This window comes from Oreochromis niloticus, linkage group LG5 (genome assembly GCF_001858045.2).
Source record: "Oreochromis niloticus isolate F11D_XX linkage group LG5, O_niloticus_UMD_NMBU, whole genome shotgun sequence".
NCBI lineage: Eukaryota > Metazoa > Chordata > Actinopteri > Cichliformes > Cichlidae > Oreochromis > Oreochromis niloticus.
The window spans coordinates 4,197,934-4,214,037 of NC_031970.2; the positions used below are offsets into that span (position 1 = coordinate 4,197,934).

Sequence of the window (16,104 nt, forward strand, 5' to 3'; positions counted from 1 at the left end):
AGGTTAAAACTTGTATTGATTAGTGTTTGTTTATGGATGTTAAAGCTGCTGTGTGGTTCACATCTGTTCAAACAGTCAATGAGCTGTTTGAGACAAAGTTATTCTGGTCGTTAGAGTCGTCTTCCTTGTCCTCTGGGTGCCCTCTTTAGGAGTCGTCTGCCTCCATCTCACCCAGTCCAGAGGCTCCTCCTCTGTCACACCAGCCTGTCTCCTGCACTGTCTGGTGCTTTGGATGTTTGACCCTGGAGGCCTGTGCTAAAAAGCAGCATTTTGGTTTTCTGTGTGACGGCATAGGTTCACTTCTTATTGGGTAAATCACCATGATGAATGATGTAGCTGCAGCGGAGCAGGTTAGATTCTAGATTAGAGATAAACAGAAAATAATGTTACGATTCCTGGACGATCTCTCGTACCTCTGTGTGCTGATAGTGGGAGGGTCTAAAGTCTTTGTGTTTCCCTGATGAACATCAGTAATAAATACAGATTCTTAGACACAATTCCTTGATGAATTTTTAACTTCTTGGCTGGTTGTTCTGTGAGCGGTAACATAAATCTGACACTTATTACACCCACTAAACCTGAACATAGATTGGAATTCAGTTTTTGCAGTTATTCTTTGTTTGCTCAGAACATTAAACTTCATCTAAAACAATAAAAACTAAAACCGTCTTGTACAAATGGACACATAAATTTATTTTAAGACTTTATTAGAACCCTTCAGATTTTCTTGTGTCTCAATGATTCAGCCTGTTCATTCACATATTCACATTTTTGCCGGGTTTTCTTCTTTACTTCAAAAAGTTTATTAATATCACAGTTCATTTTCAGTCTTACTGACCAAAACACTTAAAGCGCTCACACAGATTCGTACAGTGTTTTGGACACTAAACTACTGCACAGAGCTGTTCCTCTCACACTGCTGATTTATCTACAGCATCTGTGTTACTTCTTCTAACCTTTTCATATTTTTCTAATATTATAATTTTAGCCTTCCTTTGTAAATTCAGCTGCTGTTGCTATGATGACTGTGATTGGTCAGATGTTTCGAACGCCACCTCTTTCACATGAACACGCTCATGCTCAGAAACTTAAAGACTTTGGGTCAACTTAGCTGATAACCAGCTTTGTGTGCCATCTTATCCTGATCAACAATCTTTGGTGAAATTAATCCAGATAACAGAAAGAGACCCTGGTTATCTTGACCTTGCTAAGTAGAACCGTGTCCTGGTATTCAAAGTCACTGCCTCTGTTCCTTCCCTGTTACACCTGCCTCCCTCTCATTCACACATGTATTCTGTCTCACTTACTGACTTCCATTCCTCATCTCTCCAGCACACACCTCCACCTCTCCAGGCTCTCTTCCACCTGCTCTCTACTCTCACAGTGTCGTCTGCAAACATGAGATTCCACAGAGACTCCTGCCTGACCTCCTCTGTCAGTCTGTCCATCATCACTGCAAACAAGAAGGAGCTCAGATCCTGATGTAATCCCACCCCCACCTTGAACCCACCTGTCATTCCTACTGCACACCTCACTACTGTCTCTCCGTCCTCACACATGTTCTGCACCCTCACACACTTTTCTTTCACTCCTGGCTTCTTCTTGCAGAGCCACATCTCCTTTCTTACCATCTGCTTTCTCTGATCCACAAACACACAGTGAAGCTCCTTCTGGTCTTCTCTATACTTTTCCATCAAGACTCTCAAAGCAAACATCACATCTGCAGAGCTCTCTCTCAGCATGAAGCCAAACTGCTGCTGACTGATCCTCACTCTTCTTAGCCTGCCTTCTAAGGCTCTCGCCTGTATCTTCATGATACGGCTCATCAGTTTTATCCCTCTGTTGTAACTACATCTGTGTCCATCACCCTTGTTCTTGGAAATCTCCATTCCTCAGACATCTTCTCACTCTCCAAGATTGTGTTGAATAATCAGACAGTTGGTCATCTGGACTAACCGTCTTTCTGCTCTTCATCTTCTTCGCGGTCCTCACTTCCTCTTTCATAAAGCTCTGTACTTCCTCATTCACTAACCGTCCTCCATCCATCCTCGTTTCTCTCATAGAGCTAGAAATGAACAGAATAGATCAGTTTTAACCAAAATGTTTTATTGCTTCTGTTTAACATGGCCACATTAACGTGCAATAGGTCCACATTTCTGTCCACAATAGGAAAACACAATAAACCACTCATGAATCATTGTGCAGAAAGCTAATCTAATCTAACATGATCTTAATTAATAGGATGTGGTGGGAAATGACGTGGGTTAGATTCTGAAGAACAGACTTTATGACTTACTTTGGCCTCATACCAGCTGATTTTTCAGATTGTGCTTTGTGTAAACAAGGTTTAAATAAAGTTTAAAGTCTTTTTACAGCCAGTAATGGAATGTTTATGAGAACCTGAACATGTGGGCTGATAGTTTCATCCACCCACTCAGGATGAAGGAGTTGAACTATGAATCTACTAAGCCCCCAGAGGATTAACTGACTGTTAACTGACTGTAAAGTTAATAGTTAAAATATTGATTTGGGATTGCTACTGAACGTGTGTATTTTATTATTATTGCTGAGTGTTATCTCAGGATTAAATACAAAGTCAATAAGGAAAAAAGATTGTCAGTTCCACTCTCATGTTCACTTTGTATGACCTCAGTTTGACGAAAATATGTGCAAGAACTGACGGCCTGTGGAATAATGGCTTTGTGTGTCAGCATTATTATACACACATGCACTGACAGCATATTATCTTCAGTTATCAAAGAAAACTGTGGCAGAAGTATACAGATATAGGAGTTATATTTTCTGTAGGACTGTCCGACCTTTGTGGCGGTGGAGGAGAAAAAGGAGATTAAACTTTTTACAACAGACCCATATCTGTGTAAACATGTGGGACGCACTAGTTATTAACCTGCAGTGACTCAGGAACATGCAACCATATAAACAAGGTGAGTCATGAAGGTGGGCGAGTAGAAATAAAGAAGGATGAAATTTCCTGTTCAGTGTAAAAGACCAACCTTTGTTTAAAGATGAAGAATGAAACTCTGTGTGAAATGTTTGGTTGTGTTTGGTTTCTGACCTCGAGCTCAAAGATGGCAGATGATGGTATGAAAGACTGAATGTGACTGAAGAGCAGAGCTGGAGGAAAGCTGCATGTGTTCGCTGTCATTCATGGATTCAGGCTTTTTTGTTTACAGTCAATCAAGTTTTTTATCAAAGGATTTCATCACTTGCTCGGTGCATTTAAGACATTTTAAATCGAAGTGTTACCAGAGCTGTGACCTCTTCAGACCTCATCCTGTCCTCCATCATGAACCTTTTCCAAAATGTGTCTGTGACTCTCAGAGTAGAGGTTTGGGCCAATTCATACAGCAGCCACGAGGCTTTATGGTTTCTAATTCCTAAAGATCATTTCAGCTCTACTACATGCCAGAGAATGAAGATAAAACCTAATCAGAGGCAAATCTCGTGGCTGCAGTCGGCTCTCTTCCTTCTCGTTTATTCTGGGGTGATCCACAGTGACAAACATAAAAAAGGCAAAATTTCAGAGCAGGAGAAGCACGCATACTTTCTCTAAGAAAGTCTAAAACCATTCAGCTAATAAGAAGTTAAACCAGCTTCAGCTCAGATGAAATTCTGCACATTTTCTGGAAGAACTGCAGCCACATGGCGCCAGACTGGGAACAGGTTTGTGAGGATTTTTGGGACTAAGGAGGTACACAAGTCAAGACAAGTCATTTGATTTATTTAGCACATTTAAGCACAGCAGACATTGATCAAAGTGCTTCACAGCAAGTACAAATCAAAGAAACAATAAAAAGATTTAAAGCAATAATAGTAATGTTTTAATAAATAAAATTGGAGGATAAATACAAATGATAAAAGTAAATAATGATAGAAAAAGTCATATAATAATAGCAAAAGAGATGCACTGTGAAAACAACACAATAAACTGAAACTAATCTGAAGCTCATGAGGAGACGTGTTTTCAGGGGGAGTGGAGACGGTTAGTGAGGAAGAGCTAATCTGAGGATCATGAAAACCCCAACAATCAAAAAAGCCCTATGAGCCAAGCACTTGGTGACAGTAAGAAGGAAAAGATAAATTTTAATAAAAAGAAATCTTTAGCAGAAACAGGCTCAGGGAGGAGCGGACAGCAGCTATGATGGGTTAGGGGTAAAGGGAGAAAGACAAGATAAAGACATGCTGTGGAGGAGATTCAGAGATTAATAATAACTAATGATTAAATGGAAAGTGATGTATAAACACATAGTGGCTGAAGAAGAAACACCCAATGCATCATGGGAATCCCCGGCAGCCTACGTCTATTGCAGCATAACTAAGGGAGGATTCAGGGTCACCTGGTCCAGCCCTAACTATATGCTTTAGCAAAAAGGAAAGTTTGAAGCCTAATCTTAAAAGTAGAGATAGTGTCTGTCTCCCGAATCCAAACTGGAAGCTGGTTCCACAGAAGAGGGGCCTGAAAACTGAAGGCTCTGCCTCCCATTCTACTTTTAAATACTCTAGGAACAACAAGTAGGCCTGCAGTGTGAGAGCGAAGTGCTCTAATGGGGTGATATGGTACTACAAGGTCATTAAGATAAGATGGGGCCTGATTATTTAAGACCTTGTATGTGAGGAGCAAGATTTTGAATTCAATTCTGGATTTAACAGGAAGCCAATGAAGGGAAGCCAATACAGGAGAAATCTGCTCTCTCTTTCTAGTCCCTGTCAGGACTCTTGCTGCAGCATTTTGGATTAACTGAAGGCTTTTCAGGGAGTTTTTAGGACATCCTGATAATAATGCATTGCAGCAGAGCGTCACTCTGAGACAGGATGCATATAATTTTACAGATATTACACTGATGGAAGAAAGCAGTCCGGCTCAACAATGACACAAATGTTCCTCACAGTGTTACTGGAGGCTGGGGTAATGCCATCGAGAGTAAGTATCAGGTTAGATAAAATATTTCTAAGATATTTACAAAAATAATTTCAAAAGCCTTTGTATCACCTTTGCAGCAGTATTTTCTTCTTGCAAAATCTGTAATAAGATTGTTTGGTTAACAGTCACACACCGCAGCAGTGCCAAGTCCTGTTTCTGAAGAAAAGCCACAAACCCACACATTAATTAAGAGCGCACCCTCAGGCTACTCTTCAGAAACATCAACCACACGAACAGGTTGTGTTGCAACACTTGTCGTTGTTTCATATCAGGTCTGGACACAGCGCTCAGAAACATATTAGCATTAGGCAGTTTTATAATCTGCAGCAGTGAGGACATCAAACATTAACACTGATAACAGCTTCAGAGGTAAACATGAACTGTCCCAGGAGTCTTTGCACTTGTAAATATCAGTAATGACATGTTTGGTTCACTGCAGTCCTGTTTCATCAGGTATGTTTTCAGATCATCAATTAGCAAAAGGAAAAATTAAACCCATGAAAAAAAGAATTAAAAAGTGAAAGAAAAGAGAAACTGAGAAAGGATCCATCCTTTATTAAAAGGAAACACATGAAATATATTCTCGGGTTGGCGTGAGACGCTGAATTAATTTAAATATGAGTTTCTGAAGAAAAGCCATAAAACCAAACAACAACTCTGACGGCAGCCTCGGGTAAGTTTTCCTCAGAAACAGCAGGCACGCAAACAGGGTGTGTTCAGCATCCACTTCAGGTCTGGACACAGAAACATCTTACAAGCATCAGTCTAAAATTTATAACCCCCTCCAGATCAATAAGGAGAAAACATTTTGGAAAGACTGAAAATGAATAATTGAAATACAAAATTCAGCTCTCTGGCGATTAGACTCTGATGACCAGAGTCCAGATGCTGCTGGTGACAAAGATGAAAATGGAGGCTTGGAAAATTTGCCAGACAAAGAAAGTCAAACAAAAAGCTCAGATGCTGGATTATGGGAAATAAGTACTTAAATAAATACTTTATTTATCCCGAGGGAAATTGTTTTAAAGGCTGTCAGATGATCCAGTGCCAGGAATACGGTCTCTCAATCATCACACCACCACATAGAACGGACCCACATATATGGTTCTTACACACACACACTGGACAGTCTGGACTTTGTTTACACTTAATCACTTTAAGCATATTTGCACTGCACAAGACACCTACAATGTGGTTTGCACAACACTGGACATTATATTTCTCCATTTCCATTTAATACTTGTAAAATGCTGCTGTTATTGTATATATATTTATATTTCTTCATACATTCTTATATATTTCTATACTGTGTATTGTGTATTTTGTTGTACAGCTACTTTATTTTCAACTTTAATTCATATATATTTATCTTATTCTTTCCCAGTTAAATTTACCCTTCATTCTAATTTGTGTTGTACAGTTATTTTATTTTCAACAAATTCATATATATATTTTATTTTATTCCCTCCTAGTTAAATTTACCCTTTTTAATTTTCATATTTATTTCCTATCTTATTCATAGCCTTTTCTTTTTTCCTTAGGTCACGAGCAGTTGTGTAAGCATTTCACTGCATATCGTACTGTGTATGACTGTGTATGTGACAAATAAAAATTTGAATTTGAATTTGAATAAGTTGAACAAAGAGTTTTACTTTGAAATTAATTAAAGCTGCCAATCCCAGTAATGCTCCAGTTTTTTGTGGTTTGGGGTAAATGTTGTTTCATGTGGAGTCAGAGGGTTGATATCAGAGTCACTCTGGACTCTGACTCGCTGATGTGCCAAACCTGACCACCACAAATATGATGCATTCAAAATTTATGATGGTGAGATTTCATGAAAGCAGATGTTTGGATGGATTTAGGTGTACAACATCAGCACAGTCAGCTGAACGTAGTGGGTGTCTGTTAACTGAAGTCACTGAAGTGTTTGTGGTGTTGGTGACTTTTGGAACATTTAATGCAATTATGACCTGCTGTGTGGTACACACCATTTAATTGTCATGGTTTTGTAGTTTCTGGACTGATGAGCAGATTCGTACAGTCGGGAAAAAGTCTAAACAGTTTACTTAAAACTGAATAATTGATGGAAGCAGACTGATGGAACAGGTACTAGCTCCTATGTAGGATGTATCAGAGGATTCACAGAGAGGGAGAGATGATATTAGCAAGAGCTGATGATTAAAGGTTGTCTGTATGTACAAGAGTCTTACTTATGTGTCCTTACTTGGAGTTAGATTAGATTGAGAAGAGAGAGGGGACACAGGGGATCAGGCTGGAATCTGGAGATGATAGAAGGTTGAGTGGAGACTGGGGAGCAGGTGTGCTTCTGTGAGCTGAGAACTAGGAAGCAAACAGAGCAAAGGAATTATCGAGGGGTAAGAACAACAGCTAGAGATTAACAACCATGGTGGAGAAAACGATCTGGCAGAGAGTGACTTACACGGTCGGTGCTAATGATGAGCTATGAGCTCCAGATGGATGAAAGCAAGCTAAGGAAGAGTAGTTTCACTCACAGGTGGAGACATGAGGAATCTGAACACCTCTCCACCTGACAGAAGAGAGAGAATCTGAACACAAACAAGTTTGAGGTCGAGTTTTGTGTTTTATTGATCTGCTGGCACAAATAAGCAGTTACCCGTGCACTTTATGAACACAACCTGCTGATCTAGTGTTAGTGTAGTACAGTTTAACTACTACAGGGTCAGCTCATAAGTTAGCAGCCCAGCCTCCACATTGTAACTTTGTATTTTCTACTTAGAATGTATTTTCATTTATTTTTTTATTACTGTTTAGTTTCAGTTTGTTTCCTGAGTAAATTTTCTTGTTGTTTGTTTATATTGTTTAGTCTTTATTAGTTTCAGTATTAATTTTATTTTTTTTATTATTATTGTATGGGGGGCATATGTCAGAGGTAGGATTTAGAAAATCGGTACAGACATTACAATAACAACACAGAACCTTCTGAAAGCAGCCGACTCAGTGTTGTAGACATCCGGAGACTAGGTAAACACCAAAGCCTCATCAGACACACTGTAATAAGATTTTTACCAAACTAACAGATAATAAAACTAAGAATATTCCCTCTGTACCTTTTATTACATGTTGGTTGGTTTTCCAAGTTCACAAACTCATTTCAGTCAGTTTACTTTATGTTCTGACTCTGCATTTAATGGTCACAGGGCAACAGACTCTGGACAGGTCACTGACCTGTCACATGGCTCTTTGACAGAGTGGAACGAAGCCAGAGTACAGAGCACACAACTCCCTCTGACTGGATCCTTGTTGCTGAGAGGGAACCATAATAATCACTGCACCATCTTGAACACAGTAAATCCTAAGATGCTGTTTTATATAGTTAAAACCAATAAACTGTTTATTAATATTTGTATGCACCCTATAGTTTAAGTCACAAATGACAAGTAATGTAAAGCTGCTTCTAAATACCCGAGCAGACCTGAAAACATGGAGAAAATTCAAATAAAAAAGTTTCACTGCACATCAACACTGCAGTGTACCTGTGAGAGGCTTCACCTGTGTGGGACTCAAGTAAATGTTAAAATAACTTAATGTAAACACTGCATTAAAAGGATGTGGGTGGGGATCCTGATCCTTCTGTGCTGCACAGACGCTGAACTTAATAATAACTTTCACACACAAAGGTGCTGAGAGCTGAGTGACACACAAAACTGCCCGAACAGGTACAAACAAAAACTGAGTACACTGAGACTAACTACCTAACGAACCAACTAAACAACTTCAACTGTATTTTACTGCATTCAGCACCTCTGTAATGGTTAGAATATCAGCTCCAAAGTATGCGCTGTGCAAAGACACCAATAATCATGTTGCTACACTGATGTTTTTATTCTTGACTCTTTACCATATTTACAATTTTTTGATTATCTGCAAAATACACAAAAAGTATTAAAAGTTAAAGTAGTCATTCTGTCTGAAAATGAAGAATTACTGTGTAATTTTAATAGTGATGTGAACATGTAGTGTTGTGATGGTAGTTCAGTGTTTCCTAACGTGTCATGGTCCAGTGTTTTTTAGTTTGGGACTTTCTATTTTTAATTTTTATTAAATATTGCTTGTCAATTCTTAGTTTGCTTTCATGTTCTATTTAGGAGCTTTCATTTATTTATTTATTTTTTGCAGGTTTCGTCATTTATAGTAATCTCGCATTTTGAAGGTCAGTTAGTTTTCTGTGTATTTTCTGTTCTGGGTCAGTTTGCACTTATTGATTTCCTTCTTTCAGTTCTCTCGCCCTCTCGTGTTTCCTGTGTTGTTAATTCTCAGTTTCTATGTTAGATGTTCTTTTATTTTATCACTTCCTGTTTTATTCTGACAGCCTCCTGTTCTTACATTTAGTTTTACTTCCTCTGCCTCAGTTGTGTCACATGTGCTGTTGTCTTGGCCTTTCAGAGACTGCAGATCATTGTCTTTCACTTTGTGATCTGTGTTGGTTTTAGCGTTCCTTGTACAGGCACATTCAGTGAGGTCAGGTTCAATAATTCAGGCCAGGAATTTGACATCATCCCAGGCTACACTGTTGATACAAATCACCACACGGATCCTGAGCTCCAACAATGTAAAAGAAGCTGTTCCAGTTTCAGCTCCTGTTTTAGTCTGACCTGATTTCTAACAGGCACTTACCTCTACCTAACTCCCCATCTTTCTTCTTTTATGTGACCAACCTGGTTCATCCTGTCTGCCTTGCCAAAGAGAGAGAGGGGTACACCAAAAGCGTGCAGTCAGCATGGTCCATAAGCTGCTCGTTGATTGAGCTGACTGTCCAAAACGACCCTTTGGCCTCAGGCGGATACTCCTCATTGGTCAGTCCACTCCTGGTCCTGTGTTAACAGGGTAACAGGTCACATCTTACACCCCCAAGAAAGAAACCAGTGCTCACAGAAATGAGGTGAAGGTCTTAGCATTCATATTAGCCAGAATGTGCTAATCAAACCAAGACTGTAGATACTGTAGTCACTGATCACCACACGTAGAGTATTTGACAATTATGTGCAGACCCTTTGTCCTCCACCATGAAAATTGAACATTCAAGAATGTTGAAGAAAGTCCAACTTCGAGAATACCTCCAAAGAATAACTCAAGGTAGGTGTGTGTGATATTTAGTTAGTGATGTTCAACAACAAAACCAGACCCAAAGCTGTGTGTGGTGCTGCTGTGCTGGCAGATGATCAGACTGATTCTTCGCTGGTTTGAACGAAAAACACCAGAAGGACCAACATCCCATCCACCACCAAACATCAACCACATGTTCATGGGGATGTAACCCAGTGTTTTTGAGTTTGAGTTCAACTTGTTATTAAATATTCCCAAACATTTAGTTTGGTTTTTATGTACTATTTTATAGCTTCTGTTTTATTTCTTTTGTATGCTTATTTTTGTTGTGATAATTTTGAGTTCATTTGGTTTTGCTGTGTAGTTTCTGTTCTTGTTTATAGTTTGGTGTTTCCTTCTCCTGGCCTCCTGTTTCCTCCCTGTTTCCATGTTAGGTGTCCTCTTTTTACTTTCAGTTTTATTTTGGGAACGTCCTGTTCTTTGTGCCTGCCTCGTTTGTACCATCTGGTCATAATGTCTTTACCAGATGCCTTTGGTGACTGCAAATACTTTGGAATTTTATATTCCTTCTAAAAAGATAAATCCATCCATTTTTTTTTTCACTTAAACAAGTCATGGTCACTAATCACTTTTATTGTCACATCACATGTGCAGGTACACTGGTACAGCACATGTGAGTGAAATTCTTGTGTACAAGCTTCACAAGCAACAGAGGTGTGCAAAATACAGTAACATAAAAACAAGCAAAATATAAGAATGGGAATCTGAGAATTATAAAAATAAATATATGTACAAATATAAGAATGTATGCACATTACTGAATATGTATATATACATGTGTGTGTGTACATATATATAAAATAAAATAAAATAAAATATACAGAGGTCAGCAGCTGGATATTGTGCAAAACAAGTAGCATTTATGTACAATATGGAGTGCATAATGTCGAGGTTCCAGTAAGTGAAGGTGAGGTGTCCTTGAAGTGGTCAGCAGTCTGATGGCCTGATGGAAAAAGCTGTCTCTCAGTCTGCTGGTTCGGGACAGGATACTGCAGAACATCCTTTCTGATGGAAGTAGTCTGAACAGTTTACGGCTGGGGTGACTGGAGTCTTTGATGATCCTCCCCACTTTCCTCAGGCACCACTTCCAGTACATGTCCTGGAGGGAGGGAAGCTCACCTCCCATTATCCTTCCGGCACACTGCACCACGCTCTGGAGAGCTTTGCGGTTGTAAGCGGTGCTGTTGCCATATCAGGTGGTGATGCATCCAGTGAGGATGCTCTCAATGGCACAGCGGTAGAAGGTCCTGAGGATGCGGGGGCTCATGCCGAATCTTTTCAGTATCCTGAGAAAGAAGAGGCGCTGCTGTGCCTTCTTCACTGTTTTGTTTATGTGTACTGACCATGTGAGATCCTCAGCCAGATGTACACCAAGGAAACGGAAGATGTTCACTCTCTCCACAGCAGCTCAGTTGATGGTGATGGGGGTGTGTACTTCTCTGCACCTCCGGAAGTCCACTATCAAATCCTTTGTTGTTGTGATGTTTAGGGTGAGATGGGTCAGGGTCAGGGCACTGAACTCCTCCCTGTAAGCCGTCTCATCACCTTTGGTGATAAGACCCACCACTGTAGTGTCGTCCACAAACTTCACAATGATGTTGGAGTTGCTAGTGGCTGTGCAGTCGTAAGTGTAGAGTGAGTACAGGAGAGGGCTCAGTACACACACCTGTGGAGCACCAGTGGTCATTATGACGGGGGATGTGGTGATGCTGCCCAGTCTGACCACTTGGCGTCTGTCAGACAGGAAGTGAAGGATCCAGCTGCAGAGAGAGCTGCTCAGTCCTAAATTGGACCTAGCAGTCAACCCTGTGGAACTCCATAATTAACCTCAGTGTGTGAGGAGGACTCTCCACTTACATGAACAAATTGGAGTCTATTAGATAGATATGATACAAACCACTGCAGCGCAGTACCTGTAATACCTACAGCGTGCTCTAATCGCTCTAATAGGTTATTATGGTCAACGGCATCGAACGCAGCACTGAGGTCTAGCAGGACAAGCACAGAGATGAGTCCACTGTCAGAGGCCATAAGAAGATCATTTGTAACCTTCACTAAAGCTGTTTCTGTGCTGTGATGAGCTCTGAAACCTGACTGAAACTCTTCAAATAAGCCATTCCTCTGCAGATGATCTGTTAGCTGTTTGACAACTACTCTTTCAAGGATGTTTGATATGAAAGGAAGGTTGGAGATTGGCCTATAATTAGCTAAGACTGGGCATACACTGTGCGATTTTTTCAGTCGCATTATTCAGCTCCTGCTCAAACTGTACAATTGACTCGCAGGGGTTAGAAGTTCGTAGGTCACAATGCAGGGTCTCACACTATACGGCCCAATGCTCTGATGCAACCTGAGTGCTCACACTGTGTGTCCATAACATGAAGGTTATAACACAAAATCTGTCTCTTGCTCTTCCTCTCTGTCTCTCACTCACACAGACACACACCACCACCATCAACTTTGCTAAACTGATAATGAAAAACATTGATCAGGCAGCTGTGATTGAGCAGCAATGTCCATCCAACTCTTTTCACGGTTGTTGTGATCGTGATAAATTTGTGAGGCCACGTCGAAAGGCTCAGATAAGCTTGCCAAAGTTCTACAAATTGTGCTTTTATCGCTTGTGTCCAGATCACACGCCGCACTGCCGTGCTGCTCTGTCTTTTCACTTTCATTTCTGTGTTTGCACGTGCGCAGTGTGAGAGGCTGCGGTGACACCCTGACGACAGCCGACAGGATTTCAAACAGGTTTAATTTTATTACAACCAAACGATTGATGATCGGGAGCTGGTCATGAGGTGTTAATCGCTTCTCGTTACCCCATGTATACTACACGATGTATGACACACGATGAAGGCGAAACTCGGGCCGATCACCAAAACGGTCGCACGACTGAAAAATCATCTCAAAATGGGCCAAAAATCGCACAGTGTATGCCCAACATAAGACAGCTGGGTCTAGAGATGGTTTTTTAAAGTAACGGTTTAACTACTACCAGCTTGAAGGCCTGTGGTACATAGCCAATTATTAGAGATAGGTTGATCATATTTAAGATTGAAACATTAATTAATGGCAGGACTTCTTTGAGCAGTTTTGTAGGAATGGGGTCTAAAAGGCACGTTGATGGTTTGGAGGAATTAATTATTGAAGTTAACTCAGAAAGATCAATTGGAGAAAAAGAGTCTAAATGAATATCAATGGTACTGAAAGTAGCTGTAGATAATATTACATCTGTGGGATGATTATAGGTAATTTTTTCTTTAATGGTTAAAATTTTATTTGTGAAGAAGTTCATGAAGTCATTACTAGTTAACGTTAAAGGGATTGTTGGCTCAGTAGTGCTCTGACTGTTTGTCAGCCTGGCTACAGTGCTGAAGAGAAACCTGGGGTTGTTCTTATTTTCTTCAATCAGTGACGAATAGTAAGATGTTCTGGCTTTGCAGAGGGCTTTCTTATAAAGCAGCAAACTATTTCTCCAGGCTAAATGATGATCCTCTAAATTTGTGACACGCCATTTCCTCTCCAGCTTACGAGTTATCTGCTTTAAGGTGCATGTATTGATAAGAATGGGTGGATTATATTTGTAAATTTAGTTACAGCACTTTCAGAAAGACATCTACTGTGATAAAGTCTACTCCCCACTGCTGTGTAATCAATTATTGTAAATGTAAATGTTATCAGGAAATGATCAGACAGCAGAGGGTTTTCAGGAAACACTGTTAAATGTTCAGTTTCTATGCCATATGTTAAAACAAGATCTAGAGTGTGATTAAAGTGGTGGGTGGGTTCTTTTACATTTTGAGAGAAGCCAATTGAGTCTAATAACAGATTAAATGCCATGTTGTAGCAGCATTTTTAGAAAATTGCTGCCACACCGCCCCCTCGGCCTGTGCTTCGAGGTTTCTGGTAGTTAGAATGACTCGGGGGTGTTGATTCATTTAAACTAACATAATCATCCGGCTGCAACCAGGTTTCTGTAAGGCAGAGTAAATCGATTTGTTGATCAATTATGAAGTCATGTACTAACAGAGACTTGGAGGAGAGAGACCTAATATTTAATAATCCACATTTCATTGTTTTACTCTTTGGTTCAGATGTGGATACTGTATTGTTCATTCTTTGTGATTTTTTTATTTTAAAGTATTTGTTGCTGGTTTGGGAGCTGACACAGTCTCTATGGAGATGGGGTTTTGGGGTAACAGGAGGAGAGAAGCTGCAGAGAGGCGTGTAAGGCAGGAGTACTTCACACACAAATTCACTATGTTAACCTTTCCTCCTTTGGTCACCTGAGTGTTGACAGGGGACAAAGGAGAGATGCTTCCTCCAGAGCTGAAATTGTCCTCTTTGGGGTTAACCACCTTCCCATTTTACGTTGTATATAAATGTAGTGAGGCACACCACAGAAAAACCATGGAAACACCGGATTACTGAAGTGATTAGGCTTTAATTTTTGCATTGCACACTGTCTGTGGCTTGCAAAACAGTTCCCGGTCACTCTCCAGTTAATTTCCAGAACAATAATACTACTGTGCATTTGCTCTGCGGTCGCAGGTCAGGCACCACACACAATTGGCAATTAAACAATAATTCCACTCCAGCATTGCCATGCATAAAACTAGTACACAATCCCTTTAAATCCACAAGTTGGCTTTGCCAACCATTACTGTATATATGAGGCAGGATTTACTATTAAATAATAAATCTCAGTGATGAAGTTAGCTCATCTAAGGTGTACACATGTGTGCACTAATAAACATTATAAGTGCTTTAAAGTGGGAAAGAAATTACACAATGTTATTTATTATATAGTGACCAGGAATAACACTAACTGATCCCTAGCATTCAGGAGGAAACAAATACAAACCAAAGATTGCATGTAAACAACCTATTGACTCATCAGTTAGTGGCCCTTTTTTTAAACATTAGAACAATAACAAAAAAACATATCTTTGGTTGAAAAATGTTTGTTAACACTGTAGGAGACTAGAATGACTTAAAAGTTGAACTGAGCCTCTTGTCCTAATTGTAGCTGTCCATTGTGATGAACAAAACTAAGTGACCCATTCACCATACCGAGTGGGTGCTGTACCCCGACGCCTTGTCAGTTGTGCCTGCTGGCCCAGTTGGTGTTGCTTACACACTGCATTCCCACATTCTCAGGGTCTACATGGAAAGGGGATGATGGGACAAACACAACAGGAATGGGATCAGGTGCAGCTGAGACAGATATTTGAGAAAAACTGGGGTCATCATCAGCTGCAGGCCTCCAAACAGCAACTTTGTGGGGCATTTAAAACTAAATCAGTGGTGTTAAATACCACACATGGATTATGACTGTTGGAGGAAATGATGTTGGAGACGTATTCCCTTTTAGTCTCTTTGACCGTATCCTGATAGAGATGCCAGCAGTCCTTTAAGATTTGAAGAGACACCTGCAATTTGACCCTCTTCCATTTACGTTCAGCTCCATGACACCTCCCCCATCTTTCATCTTTTCAACCTTGTTTCATCCTGTCTGCCTCACCAAAGAGAGTGTGCCAAAAGTGTGCAGTCGGTGTTTGTTGCTCAATCAACTGTTTGTTGTAGTGATGGGATTTCCGGCACTTTTTAGAGACCGGCTCTTTCGGCTCTGAACCGGCTCCTCAGGTTTTTTTGTTGCTTTAATTAATTTATTATTAACATTAATATAAAATTCTGCACAAAAGGAATTACTAATGTAAAAAAAAAAGTGGTTTTATTTATATATTTGTATATATAAATATATGCGGTGGCCCCTAGCCTAGAGACAAAACACGTACAAACTCCAAAAAGCACGTACAAATTCCAAAACACATTTCTAGAGTTAACTGAACTTCCAAAACAGAGCTACCTAGATCACTTAAATTACACAATTGAAAGCATATGTGTATTGTTTGTGTATTTATACACAAGCACTCATATATACTCAAATAATTTAAAAAAAAAAAAAAGTTCATTTACCTGTTACTACCACACACCAAATCCAGTCGTTGGTACTT

The 16,104-nt window shown here is 39.9% G+C and overlaps 1 long non-coding RNA gene across 1 annotated transcript; it reads right to left on the minus strand.

Moving 5' to 3' along the window:
* Window positions 1-4,881: 4,881 nt before the first annotated feature.
* On the minus strand, window positions 4,882-9,099 carry LOC112846868 (uncharacterized). The gene is made up of 3 exons (XR_003220049.1): window positions 7,383-9,099; window positions 7,167-7,282; window positions 4,882-5,676 (listed from the first exon to the last, which is right to left on the minus strand). It is a non-coding gene; the product is annotated as an uncharacterized LOC112846868 (long non-coding RNA).
* Window positions 9,100-16,104: the final 7,005 nt, after the last annotated feature.